Source organism: Chamaea fasciata, unplaced genomic scaffold (assembly GCF_029207755.1).
Source record: "Chamaea fasciata isolate MVZ Bird 193981 ecotype frontalis unplaced genomic scaffold, bChaFas1.0.hap1 SCAF_13, whole genome shotgun sequence".
In the NCBI taxonomy this organism is placed as follows: domain Eukaryota; kingdom Metazoa; phylum Chordata; class Aves; order Passeriformes; family Sylviidae; genus Chamaea; species Chamaea fasciata.
This window is the reverse complement of record NW_027094098.1, coordinates 5,957,302-5,975,970: the sequence shown is the minus strand read 5'-3', so window position 1 is coordinate 5,975,970 and position 18,669 is coordinate 5,957,302. Positions and strand designations below refer to the sequence as shown.

Sequence of the window (18,669 nt, the reverse complement as noted above, 5' to 3'; positions counted from 1 at the left end):
GAACAGGCTCCCAGATATCCCAGAAACAAGGTCTGGCTGTGAGATACTTCAGTGAAGGATGGTGGCTTCCACTTCTCTGCAGATGGAACAGGATTTGTGGTAAATCAAGTTATTCATCCTTCCTCCTTCAAGAGCCTGGTTTGGCTGGAAGACTGTGCCAGACTTCCATTGAATCCTCTGGGATTGAACACTGAAAGTCAAAACAGGAAGTTCAGGAGAACTCATGGAAAGGTCCTAAGTGATTGTAGTCAGAAGTGAAACAAAAACTATGTGCGGACTGTTTTTATATTTTTGTCTTGGCTTTAGTTCTAGAATGTCATAGAAATAGAAAATTACTGAGGTGGGAAGCAACTTCTAGAGGTCATTTAATCCAATCCCCTACTCACAGCCTGATTGATAATATTGATAAATGTGAGTGTTCAGAGGAAGCTGCCTCATTCTTGTTTGATTTGTACCTTTGGGTAGCATAAAAGAAACTACAAGGCAGCTGCAGGAAAACATTTGGAAGGAACACACTTCATCCTCCTTAGCAGGCTTGCTCTAATGATTGTTCTTTTCAGGATGGAAGAGAAATGGTCTGGTTTCTAGCAGCTGCCTTCCTTCACTTCCCTCAGGAAAGGGAAGGCCCTGGTGTAGAGGAGGAAGTCCTGCTTCATCCTGCTGCCTGTGCAGGAGGTGTGCTGGAGAGCTGCTCCTAACTGAGCTGAGAAATTTGTTTCTGTGCATTTGTGCTGTGACTGGAGCCCTTGCTGTCCAATAAGTGTGTGGTGGGAGGAGGGATGGGGAAAAGGGCCAGGAGGCAGAGCAGTGTGTTGTATCAGGTCAGGAATGTGCTGGCTTGGGAAGGGCCTGGATCACGAGCCATGGTGCACCAAGTCATTCCATGTCCTAATGGTGATGGAGCTGCAGCAGGTTTGTGCCAAGTGAAAGCAGTTCCCTGTTTGGGAAGAGCTGCACTATTTGCTTGTATATTTATGAAAATGGAAGTGAACTCTAATGAGAAATGAGAACATGCCCACAAATACATCTGTAGTTTACATTTTTCTCTTCTAAAACTCTGTCTTTAAAATTTAGAGACCTATAAAGCAAAATGCTAAGAAATGCATCCCCTGAGAGCTGCGGCTCCCAGTACCAGATATGGTGGCTGAGTCTGAGTATCTGAGGGTGTTCACCGTGGTTCTTTCAGCAAAGCACCTGTGAGCATATTCGGGGCAGTTTGGATTCCTCCCAAACTCCCAGCAGAGCCCTGTGACCTGCCTGCTTCTCATGAAGGAAAAGGCCTCTGTCTCCTTCTTGCCTCTGTTTTCTATCATCAGCGAGCTCAAGTCTCTGAGGCTGCAGGCCACGGCCATATCTCTTCCTTTCACAGTGTGGCTCTGGAGCCACTCCTGCCCCTGGAACAAGTGCACTCAGAGCCAGAAAGCATCAGGCTCTGTCAGAGCCTCCGGGGCTGTCTCTCCATCTGTTTGCTTAATGACGCGCAGCAGCTTCATCTCCGACTTCACCCCTCAGGACAATAATCCACTCTGATGTTTGGGCCAGCCAGCTATTCTTCTGAGACCAGACTGCAGTTGGGGCACTGTAGGCCAGAGAACACTTGCAAGTCTTTTTTGTGAATATCTTTATGGCTCAAAATGTTGCTCTGAGATCTGCAGGACATGCAGAATGCTCGATGGGGTTTGCCTGCTTGTTTTCTGCTGAAGGAAGGGATGCGCCTCAAAATCCAGATATGCTGATTCCTGAGATTACTGAGTGAGAGTGGTAAAGCTTTAGGGAATAGAGACTTCAGTGAAGTGCTTCTTTCAAAATCCTCCTTTGCTTTAATTGCTTGGCTTCCATGATCTTTGGTGTGAGAAAATGGAATGGCTTCTTTCTATGCAGATGCTAAGGCGTCAGGAGGGAAGAGTGGCAGGGACCCTAATCCTAACCATATCCCCTTAGGAATGCCCAGGTGGTACTAGTCTGAGTGAAATACCCCCCAAGAAAGGAAACACATCCAAGGATATGCTTTGCATTTAATGCCCTGTTAAATAAGGGGAGACATACCTTTGGGATCAAAAGAGAAAATATTTGTCTTTCCCATAGTCCATTACTTGGCCTTCCCTTTTGTTTTGGAGGTGGAGATTGTGAGCAGTAATTCCAGCATAACTCACACTGTCTCTGGGGCAGAACAAAGAGATCACATAGCTACTCTGGTTATGTGCATCAGCCCTTGAACCTGGGCCCAGGGCACTGTGAACAAGAATTTCTAAAGCAGGTGATGTGACCTTAAGGCTTTTTGTAAGCTCCGTGTGCTCTTGGCTTACCACAGGACTAGGAGAAGATGCTTCTGGGGCCCCAGAGAAAGAGGTCTGGGAATGGCAGGGGCAGCTACTCCACCTGCTCTGCCATTGAGAAACTCACACCAGCCAAATATCCGCATCTGAACATCTGCAGTGGCTGGCAAAGGCAATGCCAGGCTGGATGAAATGCAAGCCCTGAATTACAGAGACAGATGGAGCCAGCTAAGAGGGAGGCATGGGTCAGAGGAAAGCAGCAGCTGATGCATGCAGGCAGCTTTCTCCAGGGCCAAGGAGCAGGAGCAATTTCCTTCTCAGAGTCAGCCCTTACCCAGCATGGTGCTGAGCACAGTGGGCACCATCCATGCAAAGGTGCCAGCAGTGCATTAACAAAAGCCCTGCTGGAGAACAGAGCAGGGTTATCATTCACTCAGGAGCTGCAGCTCTCACAAGAGCCACGGATGAAGAACACAGATGGGAGCACATGTCTGCACCCACTCACCCATGTAACTGTGGGATGTGTGCCCAGGGCACGCTGCCCTGCTTGGGTCTGCTGTCCTGAGCGCTCCCATACAAAAGTTTCTCTATTTGCTTGAGCCGGTGTTTAGTCAAGGATCTTGACTTTCAGTGAAACAAGGTCAAACCCTCCTAAAACCAGGAGTTGAGGGCAATTTTGAATGCCTGAGTTGATTCCATTGAGTGGGATCCGGGAGCTTGAACATTTTAAGAGGTTTCCACTTAGGGCATCATTAATTGATGGTGAAAGTCAGGGTGACTGAAGTCTGTGCCCATCATACATTTGTGAAAGAGCCTCACAGCTCTGGAGGAAGCAGGACAATGCTTGCTTGCAGTGCCTTTGGAGTGGGAAGGGCCACGGATGGGAGGGAGCCTTTCCATTTCCATAGCACAGCATCTCATGGAGTTTATCCACTGCAATCAGCTTTTCAAATTCCTCCATTTGCATCCTGATAATAGCAGACCGAGGCGGTTTTCTCCATTATGAAACTTTCCCTCTGCACCGCCTTATTCAGAGGTGTTCGGGAAATCTGGCTCTTTCCCCTCCTCTTCCCCGCTCCCCCAAAGCGCTTTTCTTTCTCCAAAAGCAGCGTGTTGCATCTTTCCCTCGCCCTGGCAGATGGATTTGTATGACTGTGTGTGCTCAGGGTTATTGCTGCTACCTGCTATTTCAGCAGGAAGAGCCCCCGCGCGCAGGAGAGAACAAAGCCCGAAGATTCCCGAGGTCTCCATTGATGCTGGAGGCACCGAGCGGAACGTGAAAGAGATAACAGAGACGCAGCAAGATCCTCCTCCATCCCTCCCCCTCCCTCGCCCTCCGATTCAAGCAGCACAGGCTGGTTTGTGAATGACGAGCCGGAGCTTGTTCAAACGGAACAAATACCAATAAAGGAGCACAATAGCGGCTGCTCCCGAGCCGGAGCCGGCAAGGAAAAGGTAGCAGTTCTCAAGAGGGGGCTTATTTCCCGAGGAGTCATTGGTGCGTGACAGATGGAAGGAACTAATAAAACATTATGAACTTGCAGAGCTTTGATCTTCCTGGGGTTTTGGGTTTTTTTCATTTTCCCCCTTCTTCCCAAGGGTACAGGCTGTGTTATCTAAATGGAAATGGGTGGAAATCTCATTTGGGAAAGGCTACCCTGGCAGCATGGCTTGTGGAGGGAATGTCAGCAGACCACTCCAGCACTGTGCTTTGGTGAGGGATGGATTTTTGCTGCAGCAGGTTTTAATCGCTTTTGAAGCACCTGTACCCCTTCCCATTCTGGTCCCAGTGAGTCTTTCTGCCTGTTTGTTGGTTTGCTGGATCAGTGGTGGGATAAGAACAGCCATTTTGCAGTTTCGTGCTCCTTTTGCAGGTTCTGGTCTATGTGCAAGAAAGAGTAAATGCATTTTTGGTGTCAACGTGCTTTCCTATTTCTGTTCCAACTGCTGCCTCTCACAGGGATCCAGAAGCCTTGAGCTGGGGCCCTCAGCAGCCGACAGCTTTTAATCTAATTTTCTTACTGTGACTAATCTTTAGGGTGAATAGGTTTGAGTTTTGTCTCTGTGGCTGTGAAGCAGAGAAATTTGTTTTCTTTCTAGAGGAGTCACTGTGGTAAGAGCCCAAGCCCTGGGGCTTGAATGGAGAGCACGAGTACTGGCTGCGTGCAGGGTTGGTTCCCTGGACAGTGAGAGCCCTCCTTGATTTCAGGCTGTCTCTGCTGCTGTGTCAGTCTGGCTGTCTGCACAAATGCCTTAGCAAGTCACTGAGGGCTTTATTGTTGCCTAGGATTAAACTGGGATCGTGTTTTTCTCTCCCCTTAAGAAAGGGTGTTTGTGAGTGGCTCTATGAAAATGCTTTCCTTGAGTTGTCTGGTCTGAGTGTTCAGAATTACTCCTTTCCTGAGCCCCTGCCTTGGTGCTGTCACCCTCACTTGCCTCCTCTGAGCAGCTGTCCCTGCTCCACCTGGCCATGGAGCAGTCACAGTCATCACTCCATGCTGCACAGGGGGTCAGTCCACGCCTTGGCAGCACTGATCCCTGCCTTGGCCCCTCCTGCCAGCCGAGGTATAAACCCCCCTCCATGGGTATAAACCCACGGTGAAACCATGACTTCCCCATTGTTCACTCCTTGTCGGTTTGCCCATTCCAGCCATGGAAATAGGTGCTCTGTCCCTGAAATGATGGAGTTAACAACGCTGTGAGGGTCTTGCATCACCACACCCTGGAGTTTACCCCCGAGGGAAGTTTGAATTGGTGCAGAGGGCATCACTGCCCCTTGTGTGCAAAGGTGTTGGCACAGCTCCGTGTTTTAATTCCAGGAACAGAGGTGGGGAGGTGAGGGTTCTGCTGTACGTAGAGGGGAAAACTCAACACCCCTGTTTCAGCTTTTGTTATGAGGCCATTCTGTTCCAGATACTGTATTTTGCTTTTTTTGTCCATGCATTTATTACATTCCTTGGCTGGTCCCATGGGCACTTAAATCACAATAGCTGGGGGCCTCTGGATTAGGGTGCAACAATAAATCTGCAGATGTTAAACCATGCACTGATTTCCAGCTGTGCTACAGATCTTGCTTGCTTGGCTTAGTTTTAGCAGAAAGCCCATGGGTTCCTGCTTGTTTTCTAATTGGTTATTCCCTTGGCTGAGCAGGGTGGAGGGAAGGAGGGACTCTGCCCCTAGGTGAGTGCAGAAGTGTGTCCATGGCCAGGAAGAGCCAGAAACTAAAGGATGCAGGTGATACCCTGGGCACTGGGCAGGGAGATGCTTGTGGGAGTCAGGACTGGTTTGTCTTTTTGGTTTGTATTGTTTAACACTGAGAAACACGATCAATTATGAGTTAAAATTGCCCTTCTGTCCTTTAAATTTAAGAGCAAACTAGGGAGAGGCCTTTACGGATTGAATGCTTAAAATAATATCTTGAGAGGTTTTATTTTTTTTAAACTCGGTTTGCCAAAAACTCTTACTCGACAAGAAAACATTGCAAAATACCACATTCTTCTTAGATGATAACATTGTTTCCTGCCCTGCTCTAATACCAGCCTATTGCCTCAATTCCTGGGTTTGCTTTACTCAAATGTTTGCGTTCTCCACTGGGCTGGACTTTAACACTTCCTACTACTTTTGGGGGCCTGTCTGAAACTGCTCCACAGCTGGAGGCAGCACAGCTCAATGCTCACTTGCTCCTCTGGACCTAAATCCATGTTTCCAGTTGATAATCCTGACAAGACCCCACCCCTTCACCTCCAGAGAGTCAGCTGGCATATGTAAATCCAACCAACTGGATTTGTAATTGCCATGTGGAAGTGACAAGATCAGTGCCAAAGCTGCATCTCTCAGATATCCCCCAGGAGCATCACTGAGCTCTGGAGTTCAGCTCCTCACAGATAACACAGTACCTTCTGCAGACAGATGGGCTTTGATTTCAGAACACCCTGGTGTGAGACTGGTGGCTCTAGTTGTGTTTGGGGCAGATGTACCTGCCTGGAGTCCTGTGTTACTCCTGTTACGCCATCCTCCAAACAGATACCCGATTTCTTGCCTCTGTTTCCACTACAATGCTCCTTTCAGACCAACATGATCCAAAATCCACCAGGCAGGTTGTGGTGGGCTCTGTGGGGAGGGCACTTTACATGAAAATAAAACTGGAGGCTGAGAGAAGGTTGGTGAGCCTCCCTGGGTGTGCTGTGGTGACCCTGTCATCCCTGGTGGCCTGTGGCCATTGTCCCCATGTGGTGCCATGGATTCAGCCTGGCTTTTCTCGCCCTATGTGATGCAGTAAACCAGCATCTCCTCTCAGCAGAGTGGGCAATGACAGGACCAGGACCTGGCCTGAGTGCAGCCGGCAGCAGGACCAAAACCTGCCCCTCTTCCCAGCTCCTGTGTCCCTGCAAGGGCTGGGAGGGATTTCTCCTCACAGGTTCCTGTCATATGGAGCACATCAGCTCCTTATGCTGTTTACTGCCTTGGCTGCTCCAGAAATATTTCACAGGGGGAAAGCTCTTGGCCAGGGTGAGGTTGAATTTTCCAGACTGTTCCCACTGGGGTTTCATTGCTTGCAAGTTTTAGTGTGGTTATTTTCTTTCTCTCAAGCCCAGGCCTCTGTAACCTTAATTAGCTGACTGTGGATGTAACTTTGCTTGATACATGATGGTTTTGATGGGGAAATGTAAGCAATGGAGGTGGTGAGTAGAGATGCTCAGGGATAGCGGCTTTGGTCTGTGGAAAAAAATTAACAGTTAGTGTCTTTTCTTCCTCTCTTTCTTTTTCCTGAGCCTGGATACAGACTCAAAATTTCTCACCTCAAAACCCCACACAGCAAAACAAGAACTTGCAGATCCCACCCTCCATTCTCACTTCAAATAAAAACCTTAACTCTCTTTATAACCTGTATTTAAACAAAGATTCTTATAAATACCCCAGAGCATTCCTCGTGACTTGTTTCTTTAAAAATGTCAAAATAGGAATTTCAGAGCTTTTTTTTTTCCCATTCAGTGTTTAACAAAAATGTGGTTGTTGAATTATGGGTTTGTTTAAAATAGGAGCTTTCTTTGCATATCTGTTCTTGCTGGCAGGTCCCCAGCAGGTTGTGGGGACAGCTCAGTGTGGGGGCTCCCAGTGTGATCCCTGACCTGGACAAAGGCAGGACCTGGACAGGTTCCTGTGTCCACTCAGAGATGGTTTTTCCACTGCTCCATACTCACTGGAACAAATGAGTAAACTGAGAGAACCTCCAGAGCTGCACTGGCCTCCTCCTGTCTCTGTCCCATGCAGCTGAGCCCATCCCAGGGATGTCACTGGCTTCTGATGGAGTGTGGCTGGTGACTGTCTCCAGGATTTTGGTGCTACTCAGCTGGGATTAGCACCAAATTTCCATCTTTTCATCTAGAGAGAAAAGCAAAAAAGCACCAATGTCCTCCCAGCTGGACTGGCAAGGTGCTTCCCACCCAGCCTTGCTCTCTGCATAACCCCTGCCTTTGCCTTCTGATGTGACCAGTGCGAAAGGGATTAGAGACATTCTTGTAACTGCTCCAAAATAACAGATGTTCCCAGCAGTGGGAATCTCCTCTGCCCTGTGTGGGAGCAACGTTCAGTACAACCTCAGCTCCATGTTGGTTGTACCTCCAGTATGGAATTTCCACAAGGAGATGGAGATAGTGGCAGCTTAGGAGACACGCAAGTGTGTTTGGGTTTAAAACGAGAAATGGAGGGGTGATGTGTGTGGGTAGACATTCATCCTGGGCTGTGCAGCATAGCCATGTTTTCCACCTTTAATTCTGGGATGCCCAGCACAAACTCAGTGTGATTTATCCAAATCTCTGCCAGGGAGAGAGGCTGGCTCCCTTTCTGCCTTATTAGTAGGGAACAAAAGTGAAGCTGTGCTGTGTCCTGCTGCCAGGTGGCTGGTGGCTGTGTCCTGACAGGGAGCAGCCCCAGGAGGGACAGAGTGTCCCAGAAGTGTTCACCTCTACCATTGTGTTTGAAAATTAAGTCATCTTATTCAGTCATGCAAGGGTAAACCCTACAGGGAACTGTCCCCAAGCTTGATTTTATTTCTCATGCAGTTTTTCCTGGAGTGTTTTTCTTGTGCTTCCTTCTCGAGGCTGGCAGGAACAGACACCCCTGCAGGCCAGGTGTCCACGGGTATCCATCAGCCCCAAGCCTCTTCCAGCCTGGCTCTGCTTTCTGGGCTATTGCTCAGTTTGCTGCCTCTCCCATGAGGGATTTGGGGACGCCTGGCAGGCCCAGGTGTGGTGAAAACCAGCTTCCCTCAGCAAATGGGCAGGCCCCTCGCCACACACCGAGGTTCACTTGCAGAGAAGGGGGTGAATCTCTGGGGTATCTGAGATGGTCTGCAGAGAGCTTCCCAGGTCTGTGCACTCCCATTCCTGGGGTCAAACAGTTACATAACATTTTTTTTATCTTTCCAGATACAGGGTATGCTGTTTCTATAGGCAGTTGATTTTCTAAAATCTAAGGATACATTAATAGAGATGCACTACACTGGTATTTATACCTACCCTTTTCACCACAGTGGTTTCAGGGTGGTTGAATCATCATAGACCAGAATAATTGTGAGGGTCTGAAATGTCTGTGGAAAGCAAATTTTTTTCCATCAACTACTGTATCCAATATTAGGCCTGAGTTCAGAGGCCTGTTTTCTGTTGTTGGTCCCTCTCATCTTTTAATCAGAGCCATCCAGTGAAGAAGATCAAAATTATGCTTATTTCAGAATAATTGACTGTGATTAAGCAGAAGTTTCCTCTCAGTGGAAGGTAACTATCTACATCTGTGTGAGAAGCTCCCCATCCTCCTCTTAAAGAGTATCCAGGTGAGGTTTGTGTTTCTATGGGCCCTCACACCAGAACCTGGTCCATCCCTGAGTGGGGTCACCGAGAGCACTGACAGTTTCAGAGCCAATTCCATGAGATGCTGCTGCACATACAGAGAAATCTCTGCTCTAAACTCCCTTCCACACAGAAAGAATGGTCTTTATTTGCCACAAGGAGCTGATGTGTGAGTGGATTAGTTAATGTTTCAACAATGTTTGGAAGTATTTATAGCATTAGACTAATCTTTATATCGCTCATTAAATAGCTGTTATTTCTTTATGGCAGGCTGCGTATATGGGCTGTTATAGTGATGCAGCTGAAGGGGCTTTTGATACCTTTTTTTCCCATAAGAAATCAGGCAAATTCATTTCTTGGGTGTTTTTGAAATTTCTGCAATCAAATCAGGAGGGGAGACAGTATGGAAAATACGAAATGGAGTTTCTCAGAAAAATTTAGTCAGGGGGAACAAAGTGAGGCTTCAAGGGGGAGTGGAATTGCTGTAGTCAGGAGGTGCATGGGTTCCAGCTCTGTTCACCGTCTTCTCTGTTTCAGTCACACCTTGGTAGTAAGAGTCACAAGGGTGAATTTTAGATGCCGCAGCTGATTTTGTCTTCCTGGCAGCAGTGAACTGTTACATCCTCTCCCTGCTCCCAGCTGTGTCTTCCCATCTCCTCCCTGGCACAGGTCCTGGTGCTTGGCAGACCTTGTGCTGGGAAGGTGCACCTTGATAACCTGCCAGAAGCAGGGGAGGAGGTTCAGAGGAGGCTCTGCTGAGCACCAGAGCTGTGGCAAAGAGGATAAATGGGGGAACATGAAGGAGGGGACCAGCTCCTTTTGCCACCCTTTAGAATGGTTCATTCCACAACTGTCATTTATACCAAGACCAAAGATTTTTTGGATGTTTATGCACCTTTTCAGTTGAGGGGGGAAAGTAGTTTTAGGGCAGTCAGAGCTGAAAAAGTGCAAAATGAAAAGTCGATGCATTTACTGCCAGCACCTTGGAGACCATTCATGCAGAGAAAAAGCTTCTGGATAAGGTAAAAAGTTTTGCCTTTGGATTTTGACCCTCACTCCAGGTGAGGTGGAAGAAATTCAGTTCCTTGCAAATCCTTGCAGAGTCAGTGATGAAAGCGAGCAGCAAAGGCATTGTTTTGCTGAGATTGAAATCAACCAAGTGAGGAGCTGGGATGTGGGAAAGAGGAGAGGTGGGTGTATTTGTGTGGCCCTGCCTCAGCAGTGCTGGTCGGGAGCTGCCTGAGGCTCTGGAGGAGCACAGTCTCCTGGATAAGGGCTCCTTGGTTTAAACTCTGATGATGAGCTCTGTCAATCTCACATTCCTTTGGTTTCAGCAGTTTGCCATCCCTGCTCATGCAGAGGGTGCTGGATGCTGGCAGGACCATCTGCCAAACGGCCTGAGGAGCTGGGAGCAGAGGGTAATCCCTGGTGTTGTTGGGAACCTGGAAGAGCAGAAAAACCAAAGGGAAGCTTGATGATGGGCTCAGAGCTGTTTGCTTAACTTGAACCATTGGCTTGACACTCCAAGTCCACAGTTCAATAAAAGATTCCTGGGACAATGAAAACCAAAATCTCAAAGAATAACTATCATGCACAAAAGGTGCTGTTTCATAGTTAATGATTGTTTAAATTGTTATAATTGTAAAATTATACACAGCTCAAAGCTGGGAGATCTCTGACCTTCCTAGACTGTGGCCCAGAGAGGCTCTACTCCTTCATCTACAGGACAAACTTATGGCTCCCCTGGAAAAATCAGACCTTGTCCTGCCTGCCATTGCCTGTCCAGTGTGGAGCAGACCCTCTCACCTTGCACAGGGACTGTCACAGGTCACTTCAACCAGCCAGGGTTGTTGTCTGCATGGGGACATCTGCCACAGATGCAGTGCAGGTAGGAACCTGGATGAAAACAGATGAGCCTTGACAGAGGAATGAGATGTCACAGGATGTCCCAGAGCTGGCAAAGGTCAGTCTCACTCTGCTGTGTCTTGTTCTTGTTTGATCCTATGCCTGGCTGATGAAGAGGAGGGACACAGTGTAAGTTCACTGTGCAGGACATGACAGAGCTCTTGACTGGCCTGAAATTGGGAGAATCTCCTCTGACACCCAAATGAACTCAAGGAAATTGTCAATTAGCCCCCATCTGCCTTGGAGAGCAGATTCGGCGCATCTGCTGAGAGTCCTAATTACCCCTTTTTCCCTGCCAAAGTTTCTGTGGTTGTCAGCTCAACACAGGTTTGTCACATGAGACTTGGAGTCTGCTCCAAATGAGAGATGAGGACACAGTTATATTCTTGTTCTCCACAAGGTACAACCCTCTAAATCCAAGTCTGCTTTAGCTACCAAGATTAAAGGCGGTGGATTCAGGGGACTTTGAGGAAGACTTGTGTTTTACCCTGGTGCTGAGGAGGCTGGAGATGAGTAGGCTGTGGTTTGGGTTGGGGCTGTTCTGCTTGGTTGTCTGTATCAGAGGAAACCATTATTGTGTTCAGGTTTAGGTGGCTCTCCCTGAGTTTTGGTGGAAAGAAGGCAGGCAAACTATGTTCTGGGGCTTCCTGACCCAAGGTCTGTTTAGGGAACTGTGACCCTGAAATTGCTGCCGTCTTCTGCCCCAGGAGAAAGAAGTTTTCTCTTTCAATAGTAAGATGCTTGTTTCCTACGCAGGATCAAATAATACAAAACCCCACAATGCAGGTACTGTACTGCTTTTTTCTCAGGTACAAGCTCTTTTTTCAGGTTTTATTTGTAATTTTTGTACCTTCTTTCCTCTAAATCCATCTGAAATGTATCAAATATCTTCTTGAATGGCACATTTCTGGGTATGTTTCTTACATTTCTTGTGCATAGGATTTTCTTCCAGGCTTTGTGAAGTCCTCTTTGTTAGAATGAACTGCAGAAGAGCCAGATGGTTTGGCCAGAGTCCAGTTACCTAAGAAACATAGCACCAGCACCCTATCTGAAACTATTTCCTCTAAAGATCATGCTCGGCCTGCTTTGTTCTAATAACCAGCTTAAAAGTCAACATTGAGCTGTCAGTACCTATTTTTTCCTCCATAATTAATCTACAAAGTTCAACCTGGAATCAATAAAAATGACCTCATGGCGCCTTCCCCCCCCCCCCCATTCCTCAAACAATGTTTCCCCACATGACTTCTCCTTCATAGGTGTGTCGAATGGTGGCTCAGTGATCTTGGGGCTCTTTTCCAACCATAATGATTCTATGAGTGTTAGATTTACAATCTCAATTCATACTTGAATCAAAATCTGAGGCTTTTCTTCAGCAGAAAACCTAAGGGAATATTTGGCTTGATTTAGTAGACACATTCTTGTTTCAGTTCAAATACTTTTCATGTTCTTTGTCTTTCAGATTGAATTATTCTACATTTAGAACCAGATTTTATTATCACTATTATTTTTTAAAATATATTTTCTTAAAACTTAAAGTGGGGAAAAAATAAAACAATGTTGGGACATAGATGCTTGTGTCAGAGGGACAAAGACACACTTATAGTCCCATGTAAGAGGCAGAAATTCATCGCAGAGTCAGTACTCTGCATTTATCCAGAGTCAAGTTTCTTCTGAAATGGAGGGTATGATTTAGCAATTGCTCCAAGCTGAGTGCTCTACTATATTGACGTTTTTGGTAGTGAGATAAGAGCTGAATTTTCTTTCTGAACAAGGCTCTGATTGTGAGCTGCAAAGCTGAGTAGAAATCTGGCCCCATTGACTTCTGCAGCGTGACCTGGTGGTTGTCAGACCCTCAACTCTCAGGGATCTTTCTCTCTTCAGAGTTTAAATGTGGCCAAGCAGAGGTTTTTTTGGTCCCTCTGTGATTGCTCTTGCACAATCTCCTCGTTAGAGCAGTGTATCAAAATCAGCGGGTGAAATTGGACGCTTCCTTTGCAAATGGAAAATTTATTGTCCGCTCGTGCCTTTGTGCTGAAGTTTGGATCTGGGGTTTTAAAGCCCCTCCTTCCCCTGCCTATGTGGGAGTTTCCCCTAAAGATGTGGAATGTTTACTGCATACCAAGGGCAAGACATTATGCAGAAAAGAGGCTCACAACACCTACAATTTCTAAACCACATGTGGCCTGTGTGGATTTCCTTGTGCTGAATTCACATGGAAACACAAACACATGTGGCATTTTTGTTGCTTTTCTAGGAAATCACGGAGCACAGCCCTGCAAAATAATACTTCCTACTGTTGGATCCACTGTGTGAGGGGGGAGGTACTGCTTTTGTGTCCCGGGCTGCTGGAGCCTCATGCCAAGGTCTTGAGTCATTCACCCCCAGTGTCTGGCTTTCCAGGAAGGCAAATCCCAGTTTTAGAACCTATTGGGGACTGAAGAGCGTTGTGGGAAATAATAAAGGAAAGTTCATCAAATGTTATCAGAACTTGGGTTTTCCAGTGGGGATCATGCCAGGAAATGCGTGATTAGGAATTGGAGAAACTGTGTTGTGTCAAGACAACTGGAATCAAGCCAGCGGGATATGAAGTGGCTTCAGCCTGCTCTGAGGAAGGATGAGGCGAGCTGACAGGGCATGAGGAGAGGGGAGGTTGGGGGAAAAGTGCGAGCAATTGATAGGTGGGATCTTGCTCTGTGTTCAATAGCCCTGCACAGCTCTAGGCTGCTCAGTCATCACCCGGGCGATGTGGAGGGATGAGTTGCCACTCTTGACTGCCAGGTGAGCACCAGCATGTGTTGGTGTCCCTCAGAGCTTCCTGATCTGCACTCAGGGGCTCTCAGGCTGGCAGCCAGCAAAGTGGTGCTGCGTGGTCCTTGGGGAAGAGGTGTAGATGTGAAGGCCAGGAGTGGGAGGACAGGTTGTTGCTGCAGAGAGATGTCCCTCTGTGCTGCCACCATCAGCCTTCTGCCTTTCTGACGAGGGAAAGATCTTCTCTTTCTCTCTTACAACCAATACGGCTGAAAAATACAGCAATTCTCAGGGAAAGTAAATGTCCTTTACTTTCCTTGGCACACATAGCAAGACCAAGAATGCTCAAGTCAGCATCCTACCCCACGAGTGATGTATCCTCAGTTGTTCTTTGGATGTATTGAGCAGAATACATGTGCACCACCAGCAGCTGCAGGACTCCACCCCAGAGATGGCTGCATTTCAGTGGTGAAATCACACTGGAATGTGCTTCTTGTCCAAACATTAACCCCACTTAACCTAAAAAAACCCCAAACAAACCACACCAAGTTTGTTCAATTTGAGAACAATTTACTAGCCTGATTTTCTGTAGCAGAGGGACTTAAGTGTTCTGCTTGTGTCCCTGCTGGCCCACCATCACTCTTTGTCAGAGAGATAGAAAGTTTGGTCACGCTGTGTTCATATTGGTTTGGAGGAAAACACATCTAAGGAGAAGAGAGAGACAATTTGCTTGCTCTTTCAGAAAATCCACTTCTAAAAAGTTTACCAAAGACATATACTTTGTGTGATTGACCTTTTGGTCATGCAAACATTTTAGTGTCTTTCATGCCCTGTTCCATGGCCTTTGCAACTTCAGCAGAGTTCTTCTAGTGGGGTTTCCTCTCCTTTGGTGTGCCCTCAAACCCCTTTGCTCAGTGTTCACTTCTAAGCTCTCATAACTGGCCTGTATTTGCATGTGCACAAGGAGGGTTCTTCACAAGAGCCCTGGAAATCCTGGCTCCTCCTCAAATGTGTCCCTGCTTACCCTGGGAGTAATCCTCTGCAGAGCTGGTACCTAGAGCAGAAGTGCAAGTGTCACCTTTAGTGACTTCAATGTGTTAATGGCTTGCACCACAGCACTCTGGTAATGTTTTGATATTGTGACACTGACCATGAGTAAGAAGCTGGCACATGGTTTGTGATACCCCGAAAAGCTCCTGGCAAGGAACTGCATCCCTCTGAGCTTCTCTGGGGGCCAAATGCAACGTGACCAGGTGCAACTCAGAGCTTGGTCACACAGGATATTGGGGCATAAGTATTTCACTAGTGTAAGGGATAGAAGTTACCAGATGGAGTTGCTTCATAGTTATATCACCAGGGAAGAATATGAGATATTGCTGCCAAGAAGCTCACCATCCCAAAAGGCTCAGTTTGTTTTAGTCCACATTGTCACCTTTCCCATGGTTCTCTTCTGCACTTGGTCCCATTGCCACTAAAATCACTGAAAACTGTGCATTTCTGGATCAGCCCATTCCTGGTTTTAGAAAGTAAATTAACAGTCTTTCACTAAGTGCATCAGTTTCTCCACCTGGTTTGACTTGAGTTGCATTTTCCACCACCTGCAGTAGTGACAAAGGGCTGATACTGCTGATGGCTTTGGGACACATCAGGACAACTGAAGTCCTTCCCAGTGAATGACTTCAGAAATCATTGTTGTGTCTTTGCTGGCTGTATTTGGACTTTTTTTCCTGGCACTGCTGTTCCTAAACATGAGCATGTTGATGAAACTTTTACCCAGAATTTATATCTAATTTTGGAGGGGCTTGAGCCAGAGCTAAGGGACACTGACATTCTTGGTATGACCACAAACAGTATCCAAGAAGACACAAGGAATGTTGGTGATGTGCTAAGTTTTCAGTGCTTTCAAAAAAGAAAAAAAAAAGAAAACAGCAAGACCCTAGTAAGAATATGAAGGAAGAAGTATAGAAACCTGAAGTGGGGGCTTGAATTGGTGGCATAAATTTTTCCAGTGAGCTGTTAACTTCCTTGTAAACAAACTAGACTTGAGTCATAAGCAGGGTACATAGTCTAATCAAAACACTGTGGAATTCAGATACTTCAGCACTAGAAAGTCAACATCATATTAAAATGCACCATCTGATTAGGTGACAACTGCAATTTATTCCCAGGGAAATCCATTTAATTAGTTGGAAGGACTAAGGGTGTTTGATCTTCCAAGAAAAAAACAATTCCAAAGGGCTGGTAAATATGAATTCAGAAGAGGGATTTTGTGGTGGGTTCACAATGCATCTGTTCACTGAAACTTGTAAAAAATCATTACAGCATTCAATTCTCTTGTGAGCCTTTGAATGTAATGAGCGCCCATTCCAGCAAGCGCCAGGTTCACATTTCATCTGCAGTCAGCCCATTTTTTCCTATCCAGCTCCTTCAGTTGCCAGAGATCTTGGAAAGATGATCCAGAATCAGTTCAGAAATATCACAGCTCTGTGGAAACCTGCACACCAGCTGCTGTCCACAGTGAGCTGGTGACAGTGTGGTCACAGGCTCTGTGCAGTGTGATGTCAAGGGAGGAGGTTCCCTTTTCCTCTAACGATGCTGGTGGGTTTGGGGATCCATTTTCACAGCTGCAGCTGCTGTTTGGTGCCTCTAGAGATGGATGATTTGGCACTTTTTCCAAATTCCCCTCCTTTCTGTGCCTGGCCCAGCTCTCCTCTATGCATGAGGATATGATATCTGTGCCAGAGCATCCAGTGCTAGTTCTACATTGCCAGCTGTGCTCTGCATTGCATGGAAACAGAGGTTCAGTCTGCAGCCCAGGGAGGGTACGGGATACCCATGTACACATCCACGTACAGACAGCACAAATCCTGACTTTGAGAAGTCTGGCAGGATACTTGTACTTAGGAATGCTTTGTCATTTTTAAGACACCTTTCCTACCCTCCCTTACAGAGCTTTAATGACCATGATATAGGAATATATCTACTCCTTTGTTTTATCAGGACTTTGATTCAGTATCAGTTTTTTGTTTCTTAATTCAGCCTTCGGTATTTGGAGAGGGTAAACTCTCCCACTCCATATTTCCTGGTTACAGAATAATAGATTTTAGTGTCACTGCATCATAATCAAACCAACCCAGCCTCCTCCAGTACAGTGCATCCATAACCCTGTTACAGCAGAAGTCTCTCATGGGCAGAGGGAGAGATCATTTTGGGGTAAATAGTGCCCACTCAGCCTGTCTGCCACCAAGTGACTGGAACTGTCCTCACTTTCCTCTTTTGTATAAATCTCCAGCCCATCACCCACATCTTCCCCAAGTTAAATATTCCCCTTTGATTGGGAAGTAGCTCTGTGGGCATTTCTAGGAGGAAGGAAGGGACATCTAATAACAACATTAAACCTGACCTTCTGTGTGTTCCTGAGTCTGCTTTCCCCAAAGCCATGAATAAATTAACATTCCGGCAATAAAACTGAGCCTGTTTAATTTTCTGTTTGACTAGAAACATTGAGAAAATGTCATGATATTTGATTTCATCTTTGTCTATTTTTTGCCCCTGCTGAATGAAGCTCATTGGCCTCTGGAGAGCCAGGCACACACAGCATGTCTGGGAGCACATAAAGGGGCACTGTCCCTCAGGCATGTGCTCCTCAGCCACGCAGGAAGTATTGGGTTTTATGTTTGAAGCCTGGATGAGGTTCCCTAATGGCTGTTAATCCTCTGGTTTCTTTGACTCCATCCTGTGCCAGACCTGCTCCCACCTCAGCAGGCTTGGGGTTTCTGCTTGCTTCACAGAAGTGTCCAAAAATGTGTAGGAGGAGGCTCCATACCAGACTGAATGTGCAAGCGGGGTGGATTGAGGGAGCAGCTACAGCAGCTAAATTTTCCTTGCTGAAACACTGAAAAGTTGAGTGTACTTTTAAGGGATGAGCCACTTTGAAGGAAGAGAAGTTCTAGCCCAAAGGGGCTTTAGGAAAGAGGCGGCAAAGGAAGTTAAAAGCAGTTTTAGGGTGGGCTTGGCGGATCTGCAGCTTGTGGTTGTTGTAGCTCCACTGAAAGCTGTGGGAATTCTTGCCAGATGCAGACGTAGCCTTGAGCATTGTTGATACAAGGAACGGTTTCCCAGGAGAAAGGATAAAAAACTTTACCTGGAGAGATGGCCTGACACATTGCTATGGTAATGAATCCTAAAAATGAAAAATTTTGGAAGGAAATGGACCCTTTGCTCACAGTCATCCTTCCTTTTCCTCAAGGTTTGTGAAGAGTACTCTTCCCCTCAGTCCAGTGGTGCTCCCATGGCTGTAATTCCATAGAAAACTTGTCCCAACGAGGCATTTTTCCTTCTGGATAACTCTGAGACATTTTCCTGTGAGATTAAATTTCAGCTTTAAAATTTATTTGAAATCACCTATTTTCTATTACACGTTAATTGTGAATCTATTTTTGCAGTTAGAGAGTGGATGGCTCTGAGGGATTATTAAGAATTACCAGCTACTGCAAATAACAGCCAGAAACATGATTGACATTCTGACATTTTCCATAGCTCTGTGTGCAAAGCTGGTGACAGAATCAACCAGTTTGTTAAAACTTGTCAACCTCAGGAAAAGAATATGAATTCAAATCAATGATTTTATTTTTTATGGGTTTTAATTTTGTCTGAATTGAACCTTGATGAAGTTTCCCCATTGCTGTCCTGGGTGCTGTAGCGTTGGTAACTGAGGGGAAGATTGCACTCCACCTGTGCATCCAAGATCACCATTTTGACAGGGATGCTGCCAGTGCCCTGGCACTGCTTCTCTCCTGCATTCTCCACTTTGTCTCGGTTTGGTAAAAACTTTTTTCCTGCTGCAGACTTGGAGGACTTTTGCTTGTGATGATTTTGTTTGAGTGGTTGTTCAC

At 46.5% G+C, this 18,669-nt stretch overlaps 1 long non-coding RNA gene across 2 annotated transcripts in view; it reads left to right on the top strand.

The window, feature by feature from the left end:
* The window catches only part of LOC136296323 (uncharacterized), a 92,621-nt gene extending 88,835 nt beyond the window's left edge, over window positions 1–3,786 (top strand). For both annotated transcript variants that reach the window (XR_010722891.1, XR_010722888.1), the window contains one exon: window positions 3,470–3,786. This is a non-coding gene — a long non-coding RNA (uncharacterized lncRNA). The remainder of the gene's footprint in view (window positions 1–3,469) is intronic.
* The last annotated feature ends 14,883 nt before the right edge of the window (window positions 3,787–18,669 follow it).